The following is a 17,609-nucleotide window of genomic DNA, read 5'->3' on the forward strand; positions in this document are numbered from 1 at the left end:
AGTTGCAGACTGACTCCCTAACAGATCCAGCTGAGAGGGGGCTGCTCTGGTAGGGGAGAGGATGCAGCCTGACTCCCTAAAAGTCCCAGCTGAGAGGGGGCTGCTCTGGTAGGGGAGATGATGCAGACTGACTCCCTAACAGATCCAGCTGAGAGGGGGCTGCTCTGGTAGGTGAGAGGATGCAGACTGACTCTCTAAAAGTCCCAGCTGAGAGGGGGCTGCTCTGGTAGGGAGAGGATGCAGCCTGACTCCCTAAAAGTCCCAGCTGAGAGGGGGCTGCTCTGGTAGGGGAGAGGATGCAGAGTGACTCCCTAACAGATCCAGCTGAGAGGGGGCTGCTCTGGTAGGGGAGAGGATGCAGCCTGACTCCCTAACAGATCCAGCTAAGAGGGGGCTGCTCTGGTAGGGGAGAGGATGCAGACTGACTCCCTAACAGATCCAGCTGAAAGGGGGCTGCTCTGGTAGGGGAGAGGATGCAGACTGACTCCCTAACAGATCCAGCTGAGAGGGGGCTGCTCTGGTAGGGGAGAGGATGCAGACTGACTCCCTAACAGATCCAGCTGAGACGGGGCTGCTCTGGTAGGGGAGAGGATGCAGACTGACTCCCTAACAGATCCAGCTGAGAGGGGGCTGCTCTGGTAGGGGAGAGGATGCAGCCTGACTCCCTAACAGATCCAGCTGAGAGGGGGCTGCTCTGGTAGGGGAGAGGATGCACCCTGACTCCCTAAATGTCCCAGCTGAGAGGGGGCTGCTCTGGTAGGGGAGAGGATGCAGACTGACTCCCTAAAAGTCCCAGCTGAGAGGGGGCTGCTCTGGTAGGGGAGAGGATGCAGCCTGACTCCCTAACAGATCCAGCTGAGAGGGGGCTGCTCTGGTAGGGGAGAAGATACAGACTGACTCCCTAACATATCCAGTTGAGAGGGGGCTGCTCTGGTAGGGGAGAGGATGCAGACTGACTCCCTAACAGATCCAGCTGAGAGGGGGCTGCTCTGGTAGGGGAGAAGTTGCAGACTGACTCCCTAACAGATCCAGCTGAGAGGGGGCTGCTCTGGTAGGGGAAAGGGTGCAGACTGACTCCCTAACAGATCCAGCTGAGAGGGGGCTGCTCTGGTAGGGGAGAGGATGCAGACTGACTCTCTAACAGATCAGGTTGAGAGGGGGCTGCTCTGGTAGGGGAGATGATGCAGACTGACTCCCTAACAGATCCAGCTGAGAGGGGGCTTCTCTGGTAGGTGAGAGGATGCAGACTGACTCCCTAACAGATCCAGTTGAGAGGGGGCTGCTCTGGTAGGGGAGAGGATGCAGAGTGACTCCCTAACAGATCCAGCTGAGAGGGTGCTGCTCTGGTAGGGGAGAGGATGCAGACTGACTCCCTAACAGATCCAGCTGAGAGGGGTCTGCTCTGGTAGGGGAGAGGATGCAGACTGACTCTCTAACAGATCCAGTTGAGAGGGGGCTGCTCTGGTAGGGGAGAGGATGCAGACTGACTCCCTAACAGATCCAGCTGAGAGGGGGCTGCTCTGGTAGGGGAAAGGGTGCGGACTGACTCCCTAACAGATCCAGCTGAGAGGGGTCTGCTCTGGTAGGGGAGAGGATGCAGACTGACTCCCTAACATATCCAGCTGAGAGGGGGCTGCTCTGGTAGGTGAGAGGATGCAGACTGACTCTCTAAAAGTCCCAGCTGAGAGGGGGCTGATCTGGTAGGGGAGAGGATGGGTCACAAAATGCTTTGATCCTCTTTTCTGGAAGAATAATTAGTCTGCTTTTCTTATTTTCTTTCCATTCTATTCCTCCCTCCTTCCCCGGGTCTGTTCTGTTTGTTTTAAAACAAAAAATAATCACCTGTAAATCTTAAATCCTAAATTAGTTTGGTTTTGTTTTCATGGAAAAGTCATCCATGTGTTAAGGACCACACTACACCACAGGCCCTACTAAAAACAAACTGCAAGACAGCCTGTCCCATGTTCCATAAACCTGTCACACGCTGAGAGAAAACAGCATGGTGTCCGACGTCCCAAATGGTACCCTGTTCCCTATATAGTGGAGCTAGGGCTCTGGTCAAAAGTAGTGCACTATATAGGGAATAAGCCATGTGCCATTTGGGACGTACCCATGGTGTACGACCATTCAAATAAGTCTGTTTCCAAGTCATGCTGAAGGATTTTGTTTTGTTCAGACAAGCTAAAATGGGAAGATTTCTGAGTGAAACAATGATTATTCCAGTTATTAATTGAAAACGTTTTAATGAAAAGTAGCCTACAGCCTGGTTAGATAGCCAACCAATTAGATAGGCCTTTGACCAATCCTGTTGGTCTCTCTGTCCTTCTCATATCAGAGAAATGTAGCCTCTTATACCAACCGGACTCTGCTAGCTTGTTGATCCACTCCACTGAGATGGTTCTCTACAGGTGAGAAGTATGAAGTACGAAGTATGAAGAAGTATGACTGGAAGCAGAAGCTGTTTACTCAACACCCACTGGACTGGAGAGACAGACCTGTCTGCGTCCCAAATGAAACCCTATTCCCTTTATAGTGCACTACCTTTTGACCAGGGCACCGTCTGAAGATCCAGGGAAGGCAGGTTATGTATGGTTGAGTATGGCTCCATGGTTTTGATAGAGTGAGGAGGCAGCAGCATCCACTACAAGGAGCTCTTTTCTGGGACCTTTGAACTCCATGTGAACCCAAATAGTTGCCTGAAATGAACTCGCAAAGCAGAGAACTTGATTGCTAAAACTAAAGGATTCACACAAGTACGTACAAGCACGCGCACGCGCACACACACAAACCCACACAGGTACAGTCACACACGCAGACACAGAACACACACACACACACACAGGGTACAGAAACTCAGCGGTCTTCCTGGCGTTATACAGGGGCATCAGCCTCGACCACAATGAGCTATTTTCTGGGACCTTTAAACTTCATGTGAACCCAGCCCATCGTCTGACATGAACCGAACACAGTCAGGGAACTGTCCAAAATATCCATGCCCTATTAAAACATCTGCTATACTTTAGCTGGCCCATAAAAGCTGAGATGTGTCTATTGTGTATCTTGCAGAAGGGTTCAACAGTGATTAAAATTCCTTACTGGACACATAATGGAAACCAATAGCATTGACTGAGTCCCAAATGGCACCCTATTCCCTATATAGTGCACTACTTTTGACCAGACTCGATATGGGCCCTGGTCAAAAGTAGTGCTCAATATAGGGAATAGGGTGAGATTTGGGACGCAGACGGTCACAGGGTTAAGTGCCATTGGGGTTATTTCAAAAGTCTAGAAGCTGAGTTAGTTAATCATCAGAAATAACTGATACTTTCACAAGAGAAACAGTTGCACCATAAACCTATTCATTCAAATTATTCAAGTTATTCAACTGGACTTACTTCCTTTGACAGGCACCATCAGCTGCTATTCCAAGTGGTTTTTAAAAGGATTTTCTTGCCATGAAAACAACAGACAGCTTGACAAACCGATTTACATTCACATTTACATTTACATTTTAGTCATTTAGTAGACGCTCTTATCCAGAGCGACTTACAGGAGCAATTAGGGTTAAGTGCCTTGCTCAAGGGCACATTAACGTCATTTAGCAGACGCTCTTAGCCAGAGCGACTCACAAATTGGTGCGTTCACCCTATAGCCAGTGGGATAACCACTTTACAATTTGGGGGGGGTTAGAAGGATTACTTTATCCTATCCCAGGTATTCCTTAAAGAGGTGGGGTTTCAAATGTCTCCGGAAGGTGGTGAGTGACTCCGCTGTCCTGGCGTCGTGAGGAGCTTGTTCCACCATTGGGGTGCCAGAGCAGCGAACAGTTTTGACTGGGCTGAGCGGGAGCTATGCTTCCGCAGAGGAAGGGAGCCAGCAGGCCAGAGGTGGATGAACGCAATGCCCTCGTTTGGGTGTAGGGACTGATCAGAGCCTGAAGGTACAGAGGTGCCGTTCCCCTCACTGCTCCATAGGCAAGCACCATGGTCTTGTAGCGGATCGCGAGCTTCAACTGGAAGCCAGTTGAGTGTGCGGAGGAGGGGGTGACGTGAGAGAACTTGGGAAGGTTGAACACCAGACGGGCTGCGGCATTCTGGATGAGTTGTAGGGGTTTAATGGCACAGGCAGGAGGCCAGCCAACAGCGAGTTGCAGTAGTCCAGACGGGGAGATGACAAGTGCCTGGATTAGGACCTGTGCCGCTTCCTGTGTAAGGCAGGGTCGTACTCTCGAATGTTGTAGAGCATGAACCTGCAGGAGCGGGTCACCGCCTTGATGTTGGCGGAGAAACGACAGGGTGTTGTCCAGGGTCACGCCTAGGCTCTTCGCACTCTGGGAGGAGGACACAGCGGAGTTGTCAACCGTGATGGCGAGATCATGGAACGGGCAGTCCTTCCCCGGGGAGGAAGAGCAGCTCCGTCTTGCCAGGGTTCAGCTTGAGGTGGTGATCCGTCATCCATACTGATATGTCTGCCAGACATGCAGAGATGCGATTCGCCACCTGGTTATCAGAAGGGGGAAAAGGAGAAGATTAGTTGTGTATCGTCAGCGTAGCAATGATATGAAAGGCCATGTGAGGATATGACAGAGCCAAGTGACTTGGTGTATAGGGAGAAAGGAGGGCCTAGAACTGAGCCCTGGGGGACACAGTGGTGAGAGCACGTGGTGCGGAGACAGCTTCTCGCCACGCCACTTGGTAGGAGCGACCGGTCAGGTAGGACGCAATCCAGGAGTGAGCCGCACCGGAGATGCCCAGCTCAGAGAGGGTGGAGAGGAGGATCTGATGGTTCACAGTATCAAAGGCAGCAGACAGGTCTAGAAGGACAAGAGCAGAGGAGAGAGAGAGTTAGCTTTAGCAGTGCGGAGAGTCTCCGTGACACAGAGAAGAGCAGTCTCAGTTGAATGACCAGTCCTGAAACCTGATTGGTTTGGATCAAGAAGGTCATTCTGAGAGAGATAGCAAGAGAGTTGGCTAAAGACGGCACGCTCAATAGTTTTGGAAAGAAAAGAAAGAAGGGATACTGGTCTGTAGTTGTTGACATCAGTGGGGGTCGAGTGTTGGTTTTTTGAGAAGGGGAGCAACTCTCGCTCTCTTGAAGACGGAAGGGACATGGCCAGCGGTCAAGGATGAGTTGATCAGCGAGGTGAGGTAGGGGAGAAGGTCACCGGAGATGGTCTGGAGAAGGGAGGAGGGGATGGGGTCAAGCGGGCAGGTTGTTGGGCGGCCTGCAGTCACAAGTCGCAGGATTTTATCTGGAGAGAGAGGGGAGAAAGAAGTCAAAGCATAGGGTAGGGGCAGTGTGAGCAGGACCAGCAGTGTCATTAGACTTAACAAACGAGGATCGGATGTCAGTCAACCTTCTTTTCAAAGTGGTTGACGAAGTCATCCACAGAGAGAGAGGAGGGGGAGGAGGATTCAGGAGGGAGGAAAATGTGGCAAAGAGCTTCCTAGGGTTAGAGGCAGATGCTTGGAATTTAGAGTGGTAGAAGGTGGCCTTAGCAGCAGAAACAGATGAAGAAAATGTAGAGAGGAGGGAGTGAAAAGATGCCAGGTCGGCAGGGAGTTTAGTTTTCTTCCATTTCCGCTCCGCTGCCCGGAGCTCTGTTCTGTGAGCTCGCAATGAGTCATCAAGCCACGGAGCTGGAGGGAGGACCCGAGCCGGCCGGGAGGATAGGGGACACAGAGAGTCAAAGGATGCAGAAAGGGGAGGAGAGGAGGGTTGAGGAGGCAGAATCAGGAGATTGGAGGGAGAAGGATTGAGCAGAGGGAAGAGATGATAGGATGGAAGAGGAGAGAGTAGGGGAGAGAGAGAGCGAAGGTTGCGGCGGCGCATTACCATCTGTGTAGGGGCAGAGTGAGTAGTGTGGGAGGAGAGCGAGAGAGAAAAGGAAACAAAGTAGTGGTCGGAGACATGGAGGGGAGTTGCAGTGAGATTAGTAGAGGAGCAGCATCTAGTGAAGATGAGGTCAAGCGTATTGCCTGCCTTGTGAGTAGGGGGCAGTGGCGGCTCCTGAAAAAATTCTCAGGAGGGGCAATTTTTTCTGATGATTTAGGTGACCTACACACGTGCACGAGTCCGTGCACGCGATTCCAGATATCTTTACCTCTGAATAAACTGCCTTTATTATACCATATCCACCCTGTCCAAAGTCTCTACTTGGTCTCAGTTCTCCAGTAAACTTGTGATTATCAACAGTACACAACGGTAACAAACAATTGGGGGAACTCACGGGGCAGATAGTAACCACTTAAAAGGAAGCGATTCCCAAACCTTCCATAACAAAGCCATCACCTACAGAGAGATGAACTTGGAGAAGAGTCCCCTAAGTAAGCTTGTCCTGGGCCTCTGTTCACAAACACAAAAAGACCCCACACAGCCCCAGGACAACAACAACAACAACAACAACAACACAATTAGACCCAACCAAATCATGAGAAAACAAAAAGAGAATTACTTGACACATTGGAAAGAACAAACAAAAAAACAGAGCAAACTAGAATGCTATTTGGCCCTAAACAGAGAGTACACAGTGGCAGAATACCTGACCACTGTGACTGACCCAAACTTAATGAAAGCTTTGACTATGTACAGACTCAGTGACCATAGCCTTGCTATTGAGAAAGGCCGCCGTAGGCAGACCTGGCTCTCAAGAGAAGACAGGCTATGTGCACACTGCCCACAAAATGAGGTGGAAACTGAGCTGCACTTCCTAACCTCCTGCCAAATGTATGACCATATTAGAGACACATATTTCCCTCAGATTACAGCGATCCACAAAGAATTCGAAAACAAACCCAATTTTGATAAACTCCTTATCTACTGGGTGAAAAACCACAGTGTGCCATCACAGCTGCAAGATTTGTGACCTGTTGCCACAAGAAAAGGGCAACCAGTGAAGAACAAACACCATTGTAAATACAACCCATATTTATGTTTATTTATTTTCCCATTTGTACTTTAACTATTTGCACATTGTAACAACACTGTATATATACATAATATGACATTTGAAATGTCTTTATTCTTTTGAAACTTCTGAGTGTAATGTTTACTGTTAATATTTATTGTTTATTTCACTTTTGTTTACTATCTACTTCCCTTGCTTTGGCAATGTTAACACACGTTTCCCATGCCAATAAAGCCCTTAAATTGAATTGAATTGATAGTAAGGTCGCAATGACACAGAAAGCAGTTCAATGTCGGGGTACAGAGTCGCTCTCTTACCAGGATCGCGGTCCGCTCTGACCAGGGTGAAGGTGGCCGGCTCCACTTCTCTGTCCGGGACTCATCCAGCCAAGTCTCCCAGCTGTGTTGGGATTCAGCTGCCAGCAGCGTTTTCATTATTTAGTCCGTTCGTAGCGGGTATGTACACGATCAACAAGATCAGTCCAAAACCAACCACTGGAAATCCATGGTTGGCAGAATGTTTGTAAACTAAGTCTACAAATTAAAAACATAAAATAACGCCGCACTGCAGGTCGCAACATAGACGCTGATAGCCGCCATTGTCTTAGTTACGTTCAACGTTACGTCACGTATGACGAAAGCGTAAGTGCAAGCCCACAGACACCCATAGAGAATGTATTGAAAGCTTTGAAATGTGAAAAAAATAGATTTTACATGACAGGCTATGAGAGACTTCTGGGCGATTTTCAACTTGACTGAAATCGCCCCAAAAACGGGCGGGGCCATTTGAAGCACGACTTTAGCCTGATTTGACATTTAGTGGCTGGCAGATCAGACGTGAACACTGATAACTGCTGTTGCCGTGATATAATTGATTAGAAAAAAAATCCCTTCCTTTTCCCGTTTGGCAGTGCGTCGCCCATATCGCCCTATTGAACAAGCCGTCCCTGGTAGGGGGGGACGGTGAGAGGGTGAGGTCAAAAGAGGAGAGGAGTGGAAAGAAGGAGGCAGAGAGAAATGAGTCAAATGTGGACATAGGGAGGTTGAAATCCCCCAAAACTGTGAGGGGTGAGCCATCCTCAGGGAAGGAACTTATCAAGGCGTCAAGCTCATTGATGAACTCTCCAAGGGAACCTGGAGGGCGATAGATGACAAGGATATTAAGCTTAAATGGGCTAGTGACTGTGACAGCATGGAATTCAAATGAGGAGATAGACAGATGGGTTAGAAAAATTGAGAATGTCCACTTGGGAGAGATGAGGATTCCTGTACCACCACCCCTCTGACCAGATGCTCTCGGGGTATGCGAGAACACATGGTCAGACGAGGAGAGAGCAGTAGGAGTAGCAGTGTTTTCAGTGGTGATCCATGTTTCCGTCAGCGCCAGGAAGTCGAGGGACTGGAGGTTGGCATAGGCTGGGATGAAGTCAGCTTTGTTGGCAGCAGAACGGCAGTTCCAGAGGCTGCCTGCGACCTGGAACTCCACGTGGGTGGTGCGTGCAGGGACCACCAGGTTAGAGAGGCAGCAGCCACGCGGTGTGGTGCGTTTGTGTAGCCTGTGCAGAGAGGAGAGAACAGGGATAGGCAGAGGCATAGTTGACAGGCTGTAGCAAATGGCTACAAAAATGCAGAGGAGATCGGAATGAAATGAGCTAAGCATCTGGGAGCAGAGAGAGCAGGGCCTCCCTCACCAAAAACTTCTACCTCAGAAACTAAAATTGTTTCACTGAACCACCCGAACAAAAACTCTCCCAACTTCCACCTTTAGAAATCAGAATTGTTGTGAACCACAGCGGTTCAATGTTTAAAGGAATAGACTCAACCCACTTTATTCAACTATGACACCATAGCTAACTAGCAAGCTAGCATCCAATAACAATAACACACCGTATAGCACCAACACTTGGTCACAACAAACCACCAATAGTGTGATAACACACTAAACAGATCATTCGTGTCTGTGTCAAGTTCCTTTCATGACGCAGCAATGATTAGGCGTTGGCTAGCTAGGACAAGTATATTGTATTTAGCTACTACCGTACAGTTAGCTAGTCGTGTTGGGTAGCTAGCAATGGCCACTGTGTTGACTTTGTTTGAAGAACGGCTAGCTAGCTAGCTTCGTGCTACACCCGGCACACAATGGCTATTGTGTTGACTCTGACTCTGTTCGAAAAAACGGCTAGGTAGCACGCTTCGTGCTACAGCCGGCACTGCCAAGACACAGTAACTACCCACAACAACCCACGATGCCTAGCTATGACGCCGTAGCTAACTTGCAAGCTAGCATCCATTAACACACAATTTAGCATCAATACTTGGTTACAACAAACTGCCAAGAGTGTGTTAGCACACTAAACAGATAATTCAAGTCCGTGTCTAGTTCCTTTCATAACGCATAACGCAGCAAAAATTAAACGTTGGCTAGGACTACATTAACATTGGAAACAGCTCTCCAGCGTTGCTAATCGATACCAGTAGCTACCCGCTAGCTAGCTAGCCTCGTGCTTCGATACTAACCTACAATTACCTACGGAAACCTACAATAACAACAATACTAACCTATAATAAATACAATACCTAACTACAGCTAACTACCTACCTACGATCTAATACATGGTTAAGCTTTACTCAACACCATATGAGAAGCTTACCTCCTGCTTACCTCCAGCTAGAGAAAACACGACCTCTCCCGACCCAACACACCTCCAGGCATCCCTGAAGGAGTTTCTCGATAACATGAGAAAAGTAGTCACTGAGTTTCTGGATATAATTTGAATAGGGATGGGGGGGAAATCTATATAGTAAAGTATCTGAAAAATGTTCAGGCCTTCCTATGACACCGCCTGGTATAGAGGTCCTGGATGGCAGGGAGCTCGGCCTTGCTCGGACACCGCCTGGTATAGAGGTCCTGGATGGCAGGGAGCTCGGCCTTCCTCTGACACCGCCTGGTATAGAGGTCCTGGATGGCAGGGAGCTCGGCCTTCCTCTGACACCACCTGGTATAGAGCACAGGAGGTTTGTGGCACCTTAATTGGGGAGGACGGGCTCATGGTAATGGCTGGAACAGAATAAGTGGAATGGTATCAAATACATCAAACACATTGTATCCATGTGTTTGATATCATTCCATTTGCTCCGTCCTCCCCTCAGCAGCCTCCTGTGGTATGGAGGTCCTGGATGGCAGGGAGCTCGGCCTCAGTGAACATATTGGACATATTTCAGGGATTCTTCTGCCATTGAAATCCTTGGGCAGGCCGCCTAAGCCCAAACAGTGTAAAAAAACAAAATGGTTTCAGTGTAAACTTAAAGGGATTACAAAATGACACATTGGTTTTCTTACCCTGTAAACAGTCTATGTACAAGGTATGACAGCAAACCATGCTTTGGTTTAGTTTCACTGGCAGTGTCTGGCACTATTTACAAATGCTAACGTTTTAGCATTTGTGGCAGAAATCCCATTCAAGTAATGGGACCGATATTAGCATTTTTCGCGCATCATTTTCAAATCATTATAAGTCAATTCTAGATACTTATGATGCATGAAAAATGCTAATAATGGTCCCATGACTTTAATGGTATTTGTACCACAAATGCTAAAACGTTAGCATTTGTAAACAGTGGCAGGGAAACTAAACCAAAGCATGGATTGCTGTCATACCTTATCCATAGGCTGCTTACAGAGCAAGGAAACCAATATGTCATTTTGTAATATGGGTGAACTATCCCTATAAACAACTAAAACCAGATATAAAGTATGTAGAAAAGATCATGGACATATAGATTTTTTAATAATATAATCCTTGAGAACTAACAATCCCCTAGACAAATCAAATCAAATTTCATATGTCACATGCTTCATAAACAACAGGTGTAGACTAACAGTGAAATGACTTATGGGTCCTTTTCCAACAATGCAGAGTTACAGATAAATACACAGTGAATAACGAATGAAAATAAAGAGTAAAAATATCATGGCTATGTATAGGGAGTACCAGTACTGAGTCGATGTGCAGGGGTACGAGGTAATATCATGGCTATATACAGGGAGTACCAGTACCGAGTCAATGTGTAGGGGTACGAGGTAATATCATGGCTACATACAGGGAGTACCAGTACCGAGTCGATGTGCAGGGGTACGAGGTAATATCATGGCTATATACAGGGAGTACCAGTACTAAGTCGATGTGCAGGGGTATGAGGTAATAACATGGCTATATACAGGGAGTACCAGTACCGAGTCAATGTGTAGGGGTACGAGGTAATATCATGGCTATATACAGGGAGTACCAGTACTGAGTCGATGTGCAGGGGTATGAGGTAATAACATGGCTATATACAGGGAGTACCAGTACCGAGTCAATGTGCAGGGGTACGAGGTAATAACATGGCTATATACATGGAGTACCAGTTCTAAGTCGATCTGCAGGGGTATGAGGTAATAACATGGCTATATACAGGGAGTACCAGTACAGAGTCGATGTGCAGGGGTATGAGGTAATAACATGGCTATATACAGGGAGTACCAGTACCGAGTCGATGTGCAGGGGTACGAGGCTATATACAGGGAGTACCAGTACCGAGTCGATGTGCAGGGGTATGAGGTAATTGAGGTAGCTATGCTCATATAGGTAGGGGTAAAGTGACTAGGCAACAGGATAGATAATAGACAGTATCTGCAGTATGTGTGGTGAGTGTAAAAGTGTGTGTCTGTGTGTGTGTGTGTGTGTGTGTGTGTGTGTGTGTGTGTGTGTGTGTGTGTGTATGTGTATGTGTGTGTGTGTTGGGTTGGGTTGCCAGTGTAAGTATGATTGACTGTGTGGGTAGAGTCCAGTGTGTGTGCACATAGTCAGTACAAGAGAGTTAGTGCAAAATAGGGTCAATGCAGGTAGTCCGGGTAGCATATTCGATTAGCTATTTAGCAGTCTTGTTTAGCAGCCTTATGGCTTGGGGGTAGAAGCTGTTCAGGGTTCTGTTGGTTCCAGACTTGGTGTATTGGTACCGCTGGCTGTGCGGTAGCAGAGAGAACAGCCTATAGCTTGGGTGGCTGGAGTCTTTGACAATGTTTTGGGACTTCCACTGACACCACCTGGTATAGAGGTCCTGGATGGCAGGGAGCTCGGCCCATGTGAAGTACTGGGTCGTACTCACCACCCTCTGTAGCACCTAGCGGTCGGGTGCCTTGCAGTTGCCGTACCAAGCAGTGATGCAGCCAGTTAAGATGCTCTCAGTGGTGCAGCTGTAGAACTTTTTGAGGATCTGAGGGCCTTCTTCACAACTGTGTGGGTGAGTGTGGACCATGTTAATTCCTTAGTGAAGTGGACACAGGGGAACTTGAAGCTTTCGACCTGCTCCACTACAGCCCCATTTCCTGTAGTCCACGATCAGCTCCTTGATCTTTTACCCACACTGCCAGGTCTCTGACCTCCTTCCTATAGGCTGCCTCATCGTCGTCGGTGATCATTCCTACCACCGTCGTATCATCAGTCCTACCCCTGTTGTGTCGTCAGTCCTACCACCGTCGTGTCGTCAGCAAACTTGATGATGGTGTTGGAGTCGTGTGCGGCCATGCAGTCGTAGGTGAACAGGGAGTACAGGAGGGGACTAAACACACACCTTTGAGGGGCCCCCGTGTTGAGGGTCAGCGTGGCGGATGTGTTGTTGCCTACCCTCACTACCTGGGGGCGGCCTGTCAGGAAGTCCAGGATGAGCTTGGTGATGAGCTTGGAGGGGACTATGGTGTTGAATGCTGAGCTGTAGTCAATGAACAGTATTCTTACATACGGTGCATTCAGAAAGTATTCAGACCCCTTGACTTTTTCCACATTTTTGTTACGTTACAGCCTTATTCTAAAACTGATTAAATCGTTTTTTTACTTCATCAATCTACACACAATACCCCATAATGACAAAGCAAAAACAGGTTTTTAGACATTGTTGCAAATGTATTCCAAAACCCCCCCTGAAATGTTTACATAAGTATTCAGACCCTTTACTCTGTACTTTGTTGAAGCACCTTTGGCAGCGATTACAGCCTCAAGTCTTCTTGGATATGACGCTACAAGCTTGGCACACCTGTATTTGGGGAGTTTCTCCCATTCTTCTCTGCAGATCCTCTCAAACTCTGTCAGGTTGGATGGGGAGCATCGCTGCACTGCTATTTTCAGGTCTCTCCAGAGATGTTTGATCAGGTTCAAGGACATTCAGAGACTTGGCCCGAAGCCCCACCTGCGTTGTCTTGGCTGTGTGCTTAGGGTCGTTGTCCTGTTGGATGGTGAACCTTCGCCCCAGTCTGAGGTCCTGAGTGCTCTGGAGCAGGTTTTCATCAAGGATCTCTCTGTACTTTGCTCTGTTCATCTTTCCCTCGATCCTGACTACTACTACCACCACTACTACCACCACTACCACCACTACCACTACTACTGCTGTCACTACCATTACCACTACTACTACTATTACCACTACTACTACCATTACTACTATCACTACTACCACTATCACTACTAACACTACCACTACTATTTCACAACCATAAATACCAGAGATGGAATAGGACGCAAGACATCCCACTCTCTAGTTTTTTCTGGTTCATATACAGTCAATGAACTAAGCAGACCAGTCCCAGCTGCTAAAGCATTGGTGCCTATGGGAGAGTCACCCCCTTAAGCAGACCAGAACTGACAATCTTGGTTTCATCAGAACAGAGAATCTTGTTTCTCATGGTCTGAGAGTCTTTAGGTGCCTTTTGGCAGACTCTACGCGGGCTGTCATGTGTCTTTTATTGAGGAGCGGCTTCCGTCTGGCCACTCTACCATAAAGGCCTGATTGGTGGAGTGCTGCAGAGAAGGTTGTCCTTCTGGAAGGTTCTCCCATCTCCACAGAGGAACTCTAGAGCTCTGTCAGAGTGACCATCAGGTTCTTGGTCACCTCCCTGACCAAGGCACTTCTCCACCGATTGCGCAGTTTGGCCGGGCGGCCAGCTCTAGGAAGAGTCTTGTGGTTCCAAACATCTTCCATTTCAGAATGATGGAGGCCAGTGTGTTCTTGGGGACCTTCAATGCTGCAGACATTTATTGGTACCCTTCCCCAGATTTGTGCCTCGACACAATCCGGTCTCGGAGCTCTACGGACAATTCCTTCGACCTATTGGCTTGGTTTTTGCTCTGACATGCATTGTCAACCGTGGGACCTTATATAGACAGGTGTGTGCCTTTCCAAATAATGTCCAATCAATTGAATTTACCACAGGTGGACTCCAAGTTGTAGAAACATCTCAAGGATGATCAATGGAAACAGGATGCAACTGAGCTCAATTTGGAGTCTCATAGCAAAGGGTTTTAATACTTATGTAAATAAGGTATTTCTGTTTTTTAGAAAGAACTGTTTTCACTTTGTCATTATGGGGTATTGTGTGTAGATTGATGAGAATTTTGTATTTATTTAATCTATTTTAGAATAAGGCTGTAACGTATCAAAATGTGGAAAAAGTGAAGGGTTCTGAATACTTTCCGAATGCACTGTATTTGTCATTATTACATTTTGCGAATCACACGACTGCGAGGCATGGTTCCAAATGGAGGCAAGACACGTATCGAAGACGTGTGTTAGGGGGAAGGTGTTGTTGGAGATGTTTGGGTTGGTAGATTAAGACAATTAAGCCAATGCCTATGCACAGGTTTCTCACTGTCTTTCTATTGGCTAACGAAGGCATTGGTCCACCAGACTCTTTGGGCAGAAGTGTCTGAGAAGCAGATTACTACTCTGCTGACAAAATAGAGGCTGTACAGTTTAAAGATTGTGAAGATGCATTATAATGTCCTTGTACAACACCAGCACGTACATCAAGAGGTTGGACTGACATACGGATGGTTGCGGGTTTAAGTCCCTTGACAGGTAGCTATGTGAGATGAAAGATTGATTAATGGCAGTGGGAAGTATTGGAGTCCTCAGAACCTCAAAAACATTGATTGATGGAAAACTTCAATTATCTGAGTGTTTCCTTTCAAACTTGTCCCTTGAATTATTCCTCCAACTACATCTGTTCTGTCTTGGAGAAAACAATCAAGCTCCACTATATCCCATGTAGTGAGTAGCAGGTATCAACTGGTCCCTCTGCAGAAGCCATTCAGGTTTGGAAAAACATTGTCAATGGAGCATGAGGAAATCTAGGCTGAACAAAGCAAATACATTTTATTAACTATTGACCTCTTTATCCTTATTAAACTGGCGTTAGAATTCCAACCATCACGTTTGGCAGAGGCTGCACTGAGCTTCAGAAGTTGTATTGACCTCAGCCCTGCAGGCCAGTGAGTGAGCAGCCCCAAATGTCACAGAGACCGTGGCCAGTGTTCTGTCAAACCCACATCATTAGCACTATAATGTCAACCCAGTTATGACTAACTCTGAACCGCATGTTTTCAGATCGCATTATACAGGCTGTGAAATAGGTTAGGAGACAATTGGCCCAGTGTCGTTCAGGGTAGGGGAGCGAATGGCCGGCAGGGATGTTGGTAGAGCATGGCGTTTGCAACGCCAGGGTTGTGGGTTCGTTTCCCACGGGGGGCCAGTATGAAAAAATATATATAATGTATGCACTCACTAACTGTAAGTCGCTCTGGATAAGAGCGTCTGCTAAATGACTAAAATGTAAATGTCAAAAGTAGTGCACTATGTAGGATATAGGGGCCTGGATGGCCTGTCCATCATTCACAGTACCTGCCCTGTCTGCCCTGTCCGTCTGCTGGGCCAAAGGTGCATAGCGGAGGGCAGAAATATTTCACAGGTTACGTTAATGTGCGTAGGTAGACTTCCTACCACACTCTCTGGAATTACGCTCTGAATTCGGACGCATTAATCTTTATTTTCTTGGCTGAGTGGGATTGGGGGAAACAAACGTTCAAAAGGGATTTGGTTGGAAGGGCTATCACTGAGTTTGATTTCTAGAGACCACAGGATAGAATGTTGTATGTGACTGCTTCACAAATTCACTAGATTTTACATAACGAGATCAAACTGATTTTGCTCTGGGTTTTTCTGGTATTGTAATTGTTTCTTATTACAGTAGGGGGAAAAGGGGCATGGGAAATACAGTAGCTCACGAAAATGCATAGGCCTAAGATAGAGACACTGAACAAACCATAACCTTTCTGTTCTATTTTTGGTAGGTTATTTTGTTAATAATTCAAGGGTAATTATCCAAGTGAAGGAGTACATCAAAAACGCTTTGCTCTGTTGTTTTGCTAATACATTTTTACTGTATTACAGCATAGAAAATACAGAAGAGCTAGGCCAGGGCATCAAAATACATCAGCTAGAAAATGTATTTTCGATTCTATTTACATTTTCAATCATAATACAATAATATTTTACATTTCTCCAAGTCAAAAGAAAAAGCACATCAAAAACGTTTGTCTCCCGGTATGGATGGCTTTGACGCAGAGTTTTCATGGTCTCGCTCCAGAGGAATGCACCAGACCCAGTCAGCAAACACACAACTGTGAAGTCTGACATTTTTCAACTTCCAGAGCGAACACTATTTGACCAGCAGTGAATCATGTCACTGGCAGCAGAGAGAGCTGCTCTGAATCTCAGGTCATTTATAAGGTGCTTTTCCAGCAGCTGCTCCTTCTGGCGGGAGCATGGATAGGGGCTGCGTCCCAAATGGCACCCTATTCCCTATATAGTGCACTACGTTTGACCAGAGCCCTATATATATGGGCCCTGGTCAAATTATGTGCACTATATAGGGAGTAGGGTGCCATTTGGGACGCAAGCAGGGATAGAAGGATTGGACGCAGCATGCATTGTTTTAGTTCTAGGGGAGGTAGCCGAGATGTTTCATTGATTGTTGTGACTGGTGATAAATGGGGAATGGAAAGAATGTTCCATGGAGAGAATGGCAAAAATGGGAGGAATGCAGAACTGGATTCCAAAATATGAATTGAATCAAACAGTCAACAGTTGACATATCGGCAGGTGTAGTCTGAATTATGAATACAAAGCACTAGAGCCCGAGTGATATATCATTTCACCAAAATGATCGGCCGTGTAGTGTATATCGATATCGACCGATAATTCCACTTATAACCGATATTCAATAAATAGGAGGAGAAAGGGGACTCTCATGCTGATCTGAACACTTAGCCATTCTCATGATGCGTCACTATTGTCATTATTGTCACAATATAAGAATTCAACATTTGAAGTATATTTCTTGGACAATTGCTCTTTTGGATGGCAATTTCAGTGTGGAAAAATTTCACTTTTTCATTTCCCAACTGTAAAACAGTATGTCGGCAGATACCTGTATATCGGTACCAGTAAGTTTTGTCCCTCCAAAGATCGGACCCAAATAAACATAGCGGTCGGCCTCTACAAAGCACACTGCACAGCCACCATTCAAAATAAGCTCATCGTGCTGACTTATAGGCACACACAATGTGTGTCCCAAATGGCACCCTATTTGCTACATAGTTCACTACTTTTCGACCAAGGTCCATAGGGTTCTGGTCAAAAATAGTGAACTATATAGGGAGTAGGCTGCCATTTGGGCCACAGACAATGCCAATGAACTCCCCTCTTATATTACACCACCAAGGTCCTCAGTGACGTCCACACTACACAGCCCAATACTTTTACAACTGCCCAAATCACTGTCTCCAACTGCCCAAATCACAGTCTCCAACTGCACAAATCAGCATCTCCAA

This window comes from Coregonus clupeaformis, chromosome 17, assembly GCF_020615455.1.
Source record: "Coregonus clupeaformis isolate EN_2021a chromosome 17, ASM2061545v1, whole genome shotgun sequence".
Taxonomy (NCBI): domain Eukaryota; kingdom Metazoa; phylum Chordata; class Actinopteri; order Salmoniformes; family Salmonidae; genus Coregonus; species Coregonus clupeaformis.